The following is a 12,977-nucleotide window of genomic DNA, read 5'->3' on the forward strand; positions in this document are numbered from 1 at the left end:
GAGGATGAGTTGAATAGACTGTGTCTATCTAGTGTTATTAGAGAGACTATTTCTACATGGTATGACTTCTATACTTGAATTAATTTAAGGCAACTGCTACCAGCTCATATTAGAATAATGGAAAGAAATGACATAAATTCACTGGGTTAAAATTTATAGGAAAAAATTGCTCTGGCAAATCTCTCAAAAATTATTTTGATACTTAAAATCTTTGATTTCAAAACCAAAGGAAAACTTTATTCTCATAAAGATAGCTGTTATGTAAAAAGAAAAAGAAAGGAAGGAAGAGAGGAAGAAGGAAGGAAGAAAGGAAGAAAAGAAATAAAAACCAAGAAACTAACAAGTGATAGAATGTGGAGAAACTGGAGCCCTCATGCATTCCACAAATAAGTTCAAAGTTCATATATTTTAGACAATTTTTCAAAGTGAAAAATAATTCTAAGACAAAAATGCACTTGATATTTCTCAGTTGTATTTTTACTGTGATATGATCAATAAAAAAATTAAACCAAATGAGAGCTTCATATTGTTAATTTATGCCAGTTTTAAACGTGTTTAGAACATACATAACACTGATCAGTGATTTTTTTTATCACTGATTTTTTTTCTTTTCTCTTGTGGTAAACACATTTGAGCTAGGGAGGGGCCCATTCACATTTCCTGTCAGACAAAAAAAAGTAGAAAGATATAGATAGGAGATACCTGATACCTTTTCTCATAACTAAAATATACATATATATTATATACATATTTAGAGAGAGAGAGAGGAGGGGCAGAGAAAGAGGGACAGAGAGAATCTTAAGAAAAACCCCACGCTCCATATGAAGCCTGACATGGCTCAATTGCATGACCCTGAGATCATGACCTGAGCTGAAACCAAGAGTGGGAGGTATAACCAACTGAGCCACACAGGCACCCCCAGTGAAATAACTGAGCCATCCAGATGCCCCCACAAAAATAGATTTTAAAATATCAAGTTTGGTAATGAGAGTAAAATGGCAATGAACTAATAAAAGGCCTTTATCTTAATGCCATCTCTCTGTGCATAGATGGAGTACATGTTTTGCGGAATGTATCAAAAAGATGTAATAATATCTACGTATATAATGATTTGTATATTTAAAGACTTTACAACTAACACTTTTGTGATGTGAGTTCTGATAGGAAAGAGCTAGATGAGCTAAAGCAAATGTTAATTATAAGGTTTTAAACTTAAAAGGTATCAAATCAAATTAAACTCTAATAAAGACAGAAGAAAATTTAACTCTCAAGGATGCTGAGGGGGAGTACAGGAACAGACTAGCTGAGTGCTCACTTAGAGAAAAAGCACTTGCACAAGCACCTTTACGCAATATTTGAACAAAATCCAAGATCAGCAAATACCTCAGCTACTTTCTTGGCTTATATATGGCTCCACATCTCACATAAATATATACCAGAATGCCCAACTTTCTCAGACTTTTCAAGTTGGAAAAAGTACCTTGTAGATTAACACATGCAGATATTTATTGAAGGTCAGACATGAAAAAGAATGATGATAAATAATTTGGCCCTTATTTATTTATTAGACTTTATTTTTTCAGTGTTGCAAGATTCATTGTTTATGCATCACACCCAGTGCTTTTTTTTTTTTTTTAAAGACTATATTGATTTATTAGAGAGAGAGAGTGAGCACAAGCAGGGGCAGTGGCAGGCAGAGGAAGAGGGAGGGCTCCACTGCAGGACCCTGGGATCAGGACTTGAGATGAAGGCAGATGCTTGACGGAGCCACCCAGGTGTCGGGGTCCTTATTTACTTTAGAACAGTTTGTTAATTAGCAGTTATAATCAGTGTTTCCTAATCACTCTGTGACTGAAAACAAGGGTTCATGTTGAATGATTTAACAGACCATAAATGCAGGATTTATACTCCAAATGTCATTTCCTAACATTGAAATACGTATTTAAAGAAATAAGGTCAAGGTAATGAAACTGTTCGAAAATAACAGATCTCGGGGCACGTGGGTGACTCAGCCTCTTAAGTGTCTGACTTCATTTTGGCTGAGGTCATGATCTCAGGGTCCTGAGACCAAAACTTGTGTAAGGCTCTGTATTGAGCATGGAGTCTGATTAAATTCTCCCTCTCCCTCTGCCCCCACCCTTGCCCCACACCCCCACTTGTGCACGCTCTCTCTCTCAATCTCTCTATTAAAAAATTAAATAAAAACTCAAAAAATTTATAACAAATCTTAATCATTGGCCAGAGATCTGTATCCATAAAGAAGGCCACTATCAGTAGTTAAAAAACACATTTTCCTCCATGAGTGAATTAACAGGAGGATAGGATGTTTAGCAACACACAATGAAGAGCAACAAAATGTGGGATATTACATGTAGGAGTGAAAAAACCAAACATACTGAGCTAAGTTGCTCTATGCAACCTTACCCAAAACGATCATCAAGGAAGACAAGCATTAGAATCTTCCAGAACTGTATTCTGGCTTGAGTGATTTCTAAATCTATACACCTAAGGTGAGACAGGGAGTTGGAGGATTATGGGAAAGGTGCACCGAGAAGCAGTTAGGTCACACTCTATTGTTGTGCAGTAGTGGTAGGTACTCTGTGGAGCAGCATGCCTAAAAAGTTAGGGGGCTCCGTTGCAATTTCCTCTGAAATACTAAGGAAGTGATCGATCTTTATTTGTCATTTCTGGGTGCAGAGATCATGCTCTGGTGAGCACGTCCATTTGTCATTTAGGTTGGCCTGAGATGGCAAAGAGCAACAAGGGCAGTGACAAGGGCGGCTCTATTTCCACTATGTCATACGCTTGCCTAGAAGCTGCACATTTCTTACAGTTTCCCTTAAAAATTTGATCTTTCCGATCAAAAACTTTCAAATAAATATGTGATGAGTTATTCTAATGGATAAAGTGTATAAAAGCTATTCTGATTCTAGTTGCATTACTTAGGTTCAAACAAGTCCAGAGGGTTCCTAAAATAGGTAATGAAATCTGCTAAAGGGTATTTTGCTTGCTTATTTTCTGGGGGGGCTTCAGTGGTGTTTTTTCCCCTCAGGTTGAGTGACTCATTTCATGAGAAAATCAGCCCATTCCCTGAGACAATCCTTTCCATGGAAATGAGTAATCCACTTCCGTATAATGATAAGCCACATCAATTCCCTGTGACTTAGGTTCTTCTACAAAAATTGAAGAAAATGATGCTTTTTGCATATTTCTCAGAGGTATGCCAGGTAGTAATGAGATAGTGTCTTTAGAGCATTAGGAATTCCCTGAGGAGATGTACAATACAAACTCAAATTACCACTCCATTATGATTTATCTTTGCTTTATATAAACTGTTTACTGTTAGCAGCGTTTTCCTTGTAGAAACCTTTTATATTGCTGAAGTGCATTAGCCATGATGTTTATTTCTACTCTTTGCTCGTAAAGGGTCTGAGGCTACAAAACAGAGAACTCTCAACTGCATTAGGAGCAACTCTTGTCTTCCCGGACTAATTTGTCCTTCCTTAAATGACGTCTCTACAACAAGCAACTTAGAAAATGTGAACAAGAGCTCCCAAGGGACAAGTGAAATGCAACCCAGTAACAAGAAAGCTAATTTCCAATCTCATGAAGGGACTGGAAGATGGGCCCAGCTATCATCGCAAAACACACGGAGACAAAGAGACTCTCTTAACCCTGGCCTTGAATGCAAGGAACCAAGGTCCTTTTTGCACCCTCTCTCCAAGCCAGCCCTCCTGAAGCTACCATTCTCCTAGTCATTTGGGCTCCATTACCAAGAGCCAAAATTACTGTCTCTCACTTTCAGGGCCCAGGATAAAGTCTTTTCCATTTTTTTTTTTTTCTTTTTTCCTTCTCAGGTCTCAGGGCTGCCATCCTAAAAGTTTATTTACCTCACCTTTCCTAGAGTACTTCAGCTGCCACCAGCTACCACCAGGCTGATTTTCTTGAATCTGAACTCTTTCCTACTTTCAACCTATCTAGTAAACTTGTGTCTGACTCCTACCTCAATCTCAAGATCCTCTATCATTTATAAATTCAGGCATCATAATGCCGCAGTTTCAAACATGGGAGTGATGGCCAGAAGATGGCTCTTCCAACTCTTGGTTTTTCTTTACTAGCTGCAGAATGCTTGAGAAAATTGCTTCTGTAATTCTTAGCTTCCTCAGCTGTAAAGTGAGAGAAATAATACTTATGTCTCCTTTTCTCCAAGAGCTGGCTGTTAGGAATAAGAAAAAAATGTAGGCCAAATGTAGCGGATGGTGTCCATCACTCTATCTGTAACAAGTGGTAGTTGCTGTTGTTGTATAATCTGGCTTCATTCTATGCATGAAAATCACATCCTTTAACAGTGTTCAACGACCTGATAATAGTAATAGTAGCTAACATTTGTTGAATACCTCCTAGGTCTTGGGTCCCAGTAGAAGGGCTTTATATATGTAAATTCATTAATTCTCAAAATCTCTTCAAATAAATACAAGAGTTACTTCCATTTTACTGATGATGGGAGTGAGGTACAGAAGGATCACATCACACTTAGGTTACACCAGTTAAGTCAGGGAGCTAGGACTCCATTCTAGTAAATCTGGCTCCACTGCACTGGTTCCCTAATCCAATCTCTTGGCCATTCCCTCCCTTGAACCTGTGGGCTGCTGTTTCTTTCTTGAAATTTCTTCCCTTTCAACCTCTAGATTCCCATACTTATGGATTTTTCAAGCCCCACTTTAAGTTTCCCCCATTCTAAAAACCCCTGCAAGTTTTCACTGCATTAATTTTTTTCCTGTACTTAATAATCCTGTATTATATAACATGGTACTTAATTACAAACTGCATCATATTATTTTTAAAAATTTTATCATGCATGTTATTTTTTTTCTCTTAGTACCTTCTATTACCTCCCTAATAGCCTAGCCACAACTCCTTTGTCCTTCCTATGCACAGTACAGTACTGAGTACATTTCACTATGTTCTCAATGAATATGTACCAATTGTTACATAACAAAATTGTAGGCACAATATCACCTTGTCTGTCTAGGGCTGTATTATGCATTTTATATATGCTATCTTAGTTGAAATTGCATGTAATTATTCACATACAAAATTCCTCAATAAGTATTTAGTTATTAGTTAGTTGGGGGTCTTAGTTTCACCTTAATGTTATCAAACTTGTATGGAAAGCAAGTTGAGTATCTCTCTGGATCCCCTACGCAAATCCAAACTCACACAGTTCCTGAGTCTTCCTCAGAAAAATGAAGACCTGTGACAAGTAAAAACAATTTCTCTGAAGTCTGAGAATACCAAGCTTGATCTCCAGAATGCTTAGATAGGTTCATTTTTTTTTATTTAAGACATTTTGAGAACTTATAATTTTCTAAGAAGACAATTTCCTTCAGAGTCATACATAAGTAGAGCTCTTACCACCAGGCAATTTCCTCTGACATTTTCTTAAAAATTTCCCATCTTTTCCCCTTCATCAGATGATGACTCCTTGCAGCTTTTGGTGGTGTGCTGGGTACTTCCTTCCCCCTCCTCTGTGATTACAGACTCAAACATGGCCAGGCAGTTATGAAGTCCACCCTTTAATCAACATTTGTCCATGTGAGGCGTAATTGGTCTTTTCAAGTTACTAGTGATGACGAGCTGCCTATGCAGGCTGGCAATATTTTATTACTTCTCAGTAATATCTGCCCTCTAAAACTGAAATAATTGAATGTTTGGACCATTTTGGCAGCCTTTCTGATTTTCAAATAAATTGTGCTAAATATAAATCCATGTTTACTGAGAGACCTCCCACAGTGTTGAAGATATTATGATTATCTTTTAAATTAGAACAAAGCAGACTTACATATTGGGCTTTTTAATCTAATTCTCTGTAAAAAGCGATGCATAAAGTCAATTTCAGGTCTATGTTCTCTCAAATCAAAGATCTTTACAGATAGGTGAACTTGCCTTTATCCTTTTTAAGGAGGGAAGACATGATTCCAAAGCCATACCACTTCCGGCTTCTGGACAGAGTTTATAACAGTCCAAAGAAGGGGAACTTTATGAAATGTGTTCTTATGCTTCTATATAGAAAATATAAATGAGTCAGATTAAAAGTAGTTGATGTAACAGTTCTTTAAAACTATAGGCTTTATCAGAGTTTATACTTGGGCTCAAAAAGGATTTTATAATGCTTAATCCCTCCTTTCTGAAAATATAGGAAACTGGCATAACAAAATCTTTCATTTTTTTCTCTACTAATAAAACACCCTATTTCCTAAGGGAAAAGACAAACTATTCATGAATGCTTTGGTGCCAAGCAGTGAGCTCCACATTTTTCACAGATATTAACTAATTTTACCTTAGATAGTTCTGGAGACATTTTAAGCCTATTCCATGGGTTAGTGAAATAGGTGATTGTCTTCCCCTGTGACATCACTGGAATCACAATTTTTAATATCAGTTTTCCCCAAAGGGCCTTTAAAAAATAGATACATTTTCACTGTGAAACATCAGGTTCACTCAGTTGCTGTAGTTGTTGAACTAGGTCAGGGAAGCTCAGAAAGGGGCCTGTCTTCTCACTGCCCCATTCTACCTGCTCTATAGATGGAGATCTCCTGCCCACTCCCCCAAAACTGGGATGAAAATCTCCTCAGGTTTCCCAGTTTTTCCCATTACTCTGGGGAAATAAATAAATATTCCTTTAGGATTTACTTAAAAAAGAGAGAGAGAGAAAGAAAGAATCTGCTTCTTTGTTATTAAAAATATTCAATGTTTAAAGTATCCGCCACCCTCTCAGCTTGGGCCAGTCCCAGTCTATAAACCTGTAGATGAAGATGCGTCTTCTCTGCGACTCATTTCACCTCCTTCCTCCCTCACAGTGTTATCGCTGACAGGTCTCAAGGTCAGACCTGGTGAAGAGAAGATTCATGAAGAACAGCAAAGCCTGACACAGCTGGGGTAGTTAGGAGCTGCATCTGAGCATTCTTCATGGCAGGTGCCAAGTCTCTACTTTCTTCTCGGATACATTTGTGATTTTCTTAGAGATACTTTCTCTAAGTCTTCTGTATTACAGTCCCCTTGATGCAGCCACTGCCTCCTCCAGCCTAGCTGCTTTGTTCCACCTGGACTGCCGCCTCCTCTCCTGAGGCGCTTGCATTCAGGTCATCCTCCTGGGACATGTCCCTTTGGAATGGCAGATAGGCCACAGCTTTCTAACACAAGTCCCTCAGGCTTCTCCCAGGATAAAGGGCCCTTCAGCTGCCTTTCCAGTGAGATGCAACCTCACTCTCTTTAGTCTATGGGCAGGTACACCGTTCCAGTATATCTTTTGCTTTTTGAGTTCTCTTAGTGACAATGAGATACCATGCCACCAGAACTGATTTTATAACATTTCAAGATATATGGTACTTAGTATATTTTATTTCTTCATACTTTGTTAATATATCAAAAAATCAGAAATCTTAATTCCAAGATGCTTATGTTCTACTGAATGAAAAGGAAATTTCCAGTGTCCAGTCCATTGTATATGCTCTTCACATTGCCAACGCTCACCGTAAGCCCTTTGTTATAATTGCTGGAGATACTAATGGAGAATCTCTGAGAATGCTCATTTTGAATAGGCTGAAAGTTGGTCTTGAAGTTGTAGCAGTCAAAGCTCCAGATTTTGGTGACAACAGGACCAGCTTAAACATAGCTATTGCTACTGGTGCACCAGTACAGTGGTTGGAGGAGGACTGATTCTAAATCTTGAAGATGTTCAGCCTTATGACTTAAGAAAAAGTTGGAGAGGTCCTTGTGACTAAAGATGATGCCATGCTCTTAAAAGGAAAAGGTGACAAGGCTCAAACTGAAAAACATATTCAAGAAATCACTGAGCAGTTAGACAACACAATTAGTGGATATGAAAAGGAGAAGTTGAATGACTATCTGGCACATCTCTCAGATGAAGTAGCTGTGGGGCAGCAGTTAGTGGGGCAGGTGATTTGAATGAATGAAAAGAAAGACAGAGTTGGGAGATGCCCTCAGGGCTATGTGAGCTGCTGTTAAAGAAGGCATTTTTCTGGGAGGGAGTTGAGCCCTGCTTTGGTGCATTTCAGCCTTGGATTCAATGAATCCAGCTAATGAAGGTCCAAAAAATTGGTATAGCAATTATGAAGAGAACACTCAAAATTCCTGCAGTGACCATTGCTAAGAATGCAGGTGTTGAGGGATCAGTGATAGTTGAAAAAAATTATGTCAAGGTCCTCAGAAGCTGCTAATGACACTATGCTTGGAGATTTTGTGAATATGGTGGAAAAAGGAATCTGTGATCCAACTAAGACTGTAAGAACTGCTTTATTGGATGCTACCGGAGTGGGCTCTCTGTTAACTACTGCAGAAGTTGTAGCCACTAGAATTCCTAAAGAAGAGAAGGACCCTGGAACAGGTGGAATGGGAGGGGGGAAGGGGAGGTGTTATAGGATGTAGCAGGTTCTGATTTCTAGAAGAGTGTTTTACTATTATTAATGAACTATGAGAGGAAAGTCAAGGCAAAGTTTCTCAATAATAACATCAGAGAAGCCAGCTGAAGGAAATGACTGAAAAGGCCAGCTGGTGTTTAAGAAAATCACTACAGCCATGCGGCATCTAGGTGGCTCAGTCAGTTGAGCATCTGACTCTTGTTTCAGCTCAGGTTGTGATTTGGGGGCTATGGGATTGAGCTTCATGTCCAGCTCCACTCTCCATGAGGAGTCTGCTTGAAATTCTCTTTCTCCCTCTCCCTCTGCCCCTCCCCATTGCTCATGGGCACTGCCCCCCCAAAATAAATAAATATTTTTTTTAAAAAAAGGAAAGAAAATCACTGCTCTGTCACCGACCTGTTAAGTAACCACGAGGAAGTTAATCTCTCTTTACCTGTTATCCTAATCTGTGAAAGGGGGTACTAATAAGTACTAGTATTTAACCTCACCAAATAATATGGGAGTTTAATAAATATAACTGTCTTATCACAGTTCCTAGCATATGATAGGCACTCAAAAAGTGTTAACTGTCACTTACATAAGAGTCTGGCACCTACTATATTATTCTCTGCCTTGGAGACCTCAAGGCCAATTGGAAAGAAATGTTTCTAATCTGTTCCTGAAAAGATACTGTTACATTTGTTTTCTTGAAGATAGCACATTTATTTTCATTCTCCCCCTGCTTCCCAGATGATTTGTGGCAGTTTTTAATAAATAATAAATATGCAATAACAACATCAAAATAAGGATAAAGGCCATAATGTCATGTATCTCAATAAGCTAGATAATTATAACAGCAATGTCAACCAATGGAGTTTTCTAAAATTGAGTATTTAACTTCAGACATAATGGAAGCCATAATGACCAAAGAAAATACGATACTCATCTAACAAAGTAATAGCACTTTGTTGAGTTACCTGAACTTCTTAAAGTTTTGAATATGTAGGAGAGTCTTTTTCTATAATGCTTCATGTATAAAGGAAGGAGCACTAAGGATAAAAATAATAGCCTTTAAAAAGTCATTTTTGAGACTACTATCTTGAATATATGTAGGGATTAATATTCTAATATTAATGAAACCAAGGGTTCTCAAACTTCAGCACATAAAAAAAATCAGCTAGAGATTAAATGCAGGTTCCTAGGTCGGCCCCTGGAAGTAGCCGGGGTACAGAGTGACCAAGAATCAGCTGTAGTTTCTTGCAAGGAGGGCTCAGACCACACCCAAAAACACTCAGACAAATGTGGGTAGAGTTTCTCTCACCTGGCACCAACCACTCAAGAACCACAGGTAAGACATGGTTATGAAGTTCTATTTGAGTACACCAGGCTCTCTTTGGAAGGATCAGATACCATGCCCATAGGCTCTCCTGTTAGTTTCAGAATGAAATGGGAACTGTTTAAAGATGCATCAAATGCAAAGACAACAATTTAGTTATTTAGAATAGAAAATACAGATAATGAGAAAATATCTTTAATTACAAAATGCTAATGTCCATTAGAAAAATATAAACAAAGTACAGAAGAGAGGGAGCATTAACGTATTCCACAAGAGAGAAGGGATGGTCAATATACATATGAAAAGATGTTTGACCTCATTATTAATAAAATAAATTCAGACAGAAATAAGGAAACATCACTTTTTATCTAACAGACTGGGAAAGGACAAAAGATTTCTGCTAACACTTTCATAATGACAGGAAGATGGGCAAAAGGACATTTCTGTACACTTAGTTGGAGAGAAAACTGCTACATTTTCTTTTTTTTTTAATTTTATTTATTTATTTGACAGAGAGAGATACTGCTATATTTTCTTAAAGGAGATCTAGAAATATGTTTAAAATTTTATAAGTGCTAAATTTTGACAAAGCTTAACATTTACACATCTAAGGGCTTGAACCTGAAAAAATAATTGTCTACTGTACAAAAATGTTAGTTTAGCAATGTACATCAAAGTACTTTTTATCCTAGGAAAAAATATTAAAGATCTTAAATGCCCAACAATTGGAAATGGTTAAAAATTATAATATTCACACTGGGTGTTGCATGCAACTAATGAATCATTGAACACTATTTCAAAAACTAATGATGTACTATATGTTGACTAACTGAACATAATAAAAAATTTAAAAATTTAAAAAATCTTAAAAATTATAATATTCATTATAATCCAATACAAGGAAAATACTAAATACTAAATGTGTGATTATGATGTCCACAAAAACACCCATGAAAATATTTAAGTGCCAAAACATTATGAAAGATCATGCATAGTATGATGAATTTTTCTAAAGAAAGAATGATTGCATGTGGTAGCAAAAATCCTGAGGGTTCCACATCACAGGAGTAAACTACAAATACTTTTAGATAAAGTAAAAATACATTTCAGATGATTTTTGTTTTATCTTTAACTTCTAATAGCCTGAATTGACCAATGGAAGGTACAATTAGATATTTTTCTTTAAAATATGTTAATTATATTTAAAAATATGTGATTTGATCACATAAAATATGTGATTTATATGAACCTCAAAATATATTATTCAGTAGCATACCACTATGGCTTTTTCCTGGCACCAAAAAGAATGGCATCTTAGCTAGGTTTACATTTTCTTCTCTGAACTACTTCCTTAGATATCTAGCTGTTGTAGAAATATCTGGGAGTTGTATAAAAATAAAAATTGAGTGCAAAGACACATTCTGACCTGTACTTTTAAAAGAACTATAGAACTTTCCCCAGAAAGAAACATTCTGATCATTGAGACACTTTCAATATTTTTCCTTCAGTGCCTCAGAGATGTTCACTCAAAATAACTCTACCTTGAACAATACCATAACTTGGGGGGAAAAAACTGTTTTGGGAATTGTGCTCTTCCAATGTTGTGAGAAGAAAAATAGTCCAAAAAAATAAACCCAAGACAAAACAAAAAACAAAAAACAAAACTCAATTGTTTTACTCTCATAGTTTCTTGAAGAGTTCATTTCTGAATTTTTAAAGAGCTCCTGAAAATCAGTATCAAAATTTGTTTATCTCTGCTAGTGTTTTCCCAAAATGAATAAAGCTCTGAAGTAAACACTTGCCTTGACACAATTTGTATTTGAGCCAGAGAATGTATTGTCTTTGGTTAACTTATAAGCTGCTCTATTTTTCAGAATCCATCAGGTACAGTTGGGACCTAAGATCATTATCATTATTGAAGCTCCTTGTCTTTATAGACTATTTTGCAACTTACAAAACATTTTCATACACAATGCATTACTTTCATTTTTATTTTCTGACATCCTTGTGAGGTAGGCAGAACAGGTAGCATTTTCTTCAGAGAAATGTGAGTTACAAAAGTAAAGCTATTTATGTAAGATCTATGTACCATGTCACTATCTCAGTATACTAGTGGTGCCTTACTGACCTAAAGGTCTTCATGGGGGATCACATGGTATATCATTTACAGAAGAGAAGAAGATCTAGTAATCTTGGTAAGTAAAAAAATCCATGAACTTCGAAACTGTAGAAGGAGATGAAAAACTGAGCCTCTATGTGTTCTAAAAACTAGAGGATCCCCAAAAGGAAATCAAACTTATTATTTTAAGAAGTAAAAGCCTTTAAATTCTAACAATGAGATATAAAATTTTGATGCTTCTTTTATAATAACTAATGATATACTCTTGACTGATATTCTTGTTTCTAGACATGAATAAGTTCCAAAACTTATTTACAAAATGAGTAGAGATTATTAATTAAGCAGAAGTTCAGCAATCTGTGTAGGGATTACTTTGTGTATTAACTAGAGATTGGTTTCAATCCAAAACTAGCATTGCCTGAACCTCTAAGAAGCTTCAAGAGCATCTAATCGAATATTCCCCAAAGCATATTTTATGACCATGGAACCATCAAGAAGTTCCTCTTGAAAAGAGATTTAGAGTCGAATATTTTTAGAAAATCCAGTATATGACACTACCCTTTTAGATTCTCATAAGGAAAACTGGTATATTGTAGACTACATATAAAGAAGCTTATGCAGTATGCTCTGTCCCAACTGTTTCAATTCCTTCTCATAAAATCTATTTTCTTAAATAATACCTATTAAAATTTCATGGACCCAGAATACCAATATGTTATGTGAGTCCTTTTAGCCAAGAAACAAACCAATTTTGAAACAATAATCAGAGAAAAATATGTGCTGTAAAAATACATTTTGGTCTCTCATAAGCATTGTATGATACTCATTTTAAATCATCTTATTGGAATTTCAGCATAGTGCTCTAAAATTACCAGTTGCAGTTACTTGGGAACAAAGGAAGAATACACATATACTGATTGTTGTCATTTACTGACTCTGTTTTTTAGCAAATATATCAAGACCTAGAGACATGCACTGTAGGAAAAATAGGTATCACTCATTATTCTAGAAATAACAAAAATTTAGTCTTAAATCATTCAAAAAACAGTGTGCTCAATTTTTAAATTTTATTTTGTAATAAAAAAAAATTAAACTAAAACCT

At 36.3% G+C, this 12,977-nt stretch overlaps 1 protein-coding gene and 1 pseudogene across 1 annotated transcript in view; one reads left to right on the forward strand and one right to left on the reverse strand.

The window, feature by feature from the left end:
- Window positions 1–12,977, reverse strand: part of ZNF804B (zinc finger protein 804B) — a 526,762-nt gene that overhangs the window by 161,159 nt on the left and 352,626 nt on the right. The gene's annotated exons all lie outside the window — the stretch shown is intronic.
- On the forward strand, window positions 7,336–8,448 carry LOC116569496 (annotated as a pseudogene).

This window comes from Mustela erminea, chromosome 11 (assembly GCF_009829155.1).
Source record: "Mustela erminea isolate mMusErm1 chromosome 11, mMusErm1.Pri, whole genome shotgun sequence".
Classification (NCBI taxonomy): Eukaryota; Metazoa; Chordata; class Mammalia; order Carnivora; family Mustelidae; genus Mustela; species Mustela erminea.